General features: G+C 38.1%; 1 non-coding gene across 1 annotated transcript; it reads left to right on the forward strand.

Annotated features, from left to right (window-relative positions):
- Positions 1 to 227: 227 nt before the first annotated feature.
- LOC116668365 lies at positions 228 to 343 on the forward strand. The gene has a single exon (XR_004325535.1). It is a non-coding gene; the product is annotated as a U5 spliceosomal RNA (small nuclear RNA).
- The last annotated feature ends 533 nt before the right edge of the window (positions 344 to 876 follow it).

The raw sequence follows: 876 nt of genomic DNA on the forward strand, positions 1-876 counted from the left end.
CCTAAGGTCATTTACATATCCACAATGCATTGCGCCAGGACAATTTTTCGACTTATAAATGACTAGATTCTCCTGTTTCCTTTGAACTAATTTCTTCTAAAGTGATATGCTTCCACAGAATTTATCTGAAAAAAATATAGATGTGACCAGCTCTTTCGGGAAAACAGTAACCATTACTGTCTTAGGGGTAACCGTTACCCGAGGAATGCATGGCGTAGGTAACTGGTATACTCTGGTTTCTCTTCAGATCGCATAAATCTTTCGCCTTTTACTAAAGATTTCCGTGGAGAGGAACAATTCTGAGTTTTTGCCCAATTTTTTGAGGCCTTGCACTTGCAAGGCTAATTTACAGTGTTTAAAAGTAGACTTAATTTTTCTTTTACGTATTTGGGTGGGTGTTTCGTGTTCGGAGTTGTCCGTCACGTATGAACGGTGATAAAACTGTTTTTTTTCAGTCGACGTTCTACAGTTATAGACCACTGGTTGCTAATTTCTGCGGTTATCGGATTTGCCGTGGGGTTTGGCAGCTTTTTGTTAAATATGGAGTTTCCTAGTTCTGAGGATTAGCATTTACTGTAAATTAAATATGAAACACCTTAGTTCTGAGGATGGTACTTACTGTAAATTTTGGTTGCTTTTTAAAGTGTAATTCATTACTTTTCCTATAGCGTATTTATAAGTATCGATCTTTTTTTTTAGGAGGTAATCTTGCCTTAAAACTGAAACTGGGCCATCTGTTAGAAATATGAGTCAGAACACTCGAGAGGAAGTTAATTTTTTTTCAAACAATCCCATTGGCCAGAACTGAGTTTCCTGATCACACCCGGTGGCAAAGTAGGCTGGGAAATGTAGTCTTTCCTCTAGACAGCCATGAGC

Source organism: Camelus ferus, chromosome 13, assembly GCF_009834535.1.
Source record: "Camelus ferus isolate YT-003-E chromosome 13, BCGSAC_Cfer_1.0, whole genome shotgun sequence".
In the NCBI taxonomy this organism is placed as follows: domain Eukaryota; kingdom Metazoa; phylum Chordata; class Mammalia; order Artiodactyla; family Camelidae; genus Camelus; species Camelus ferus.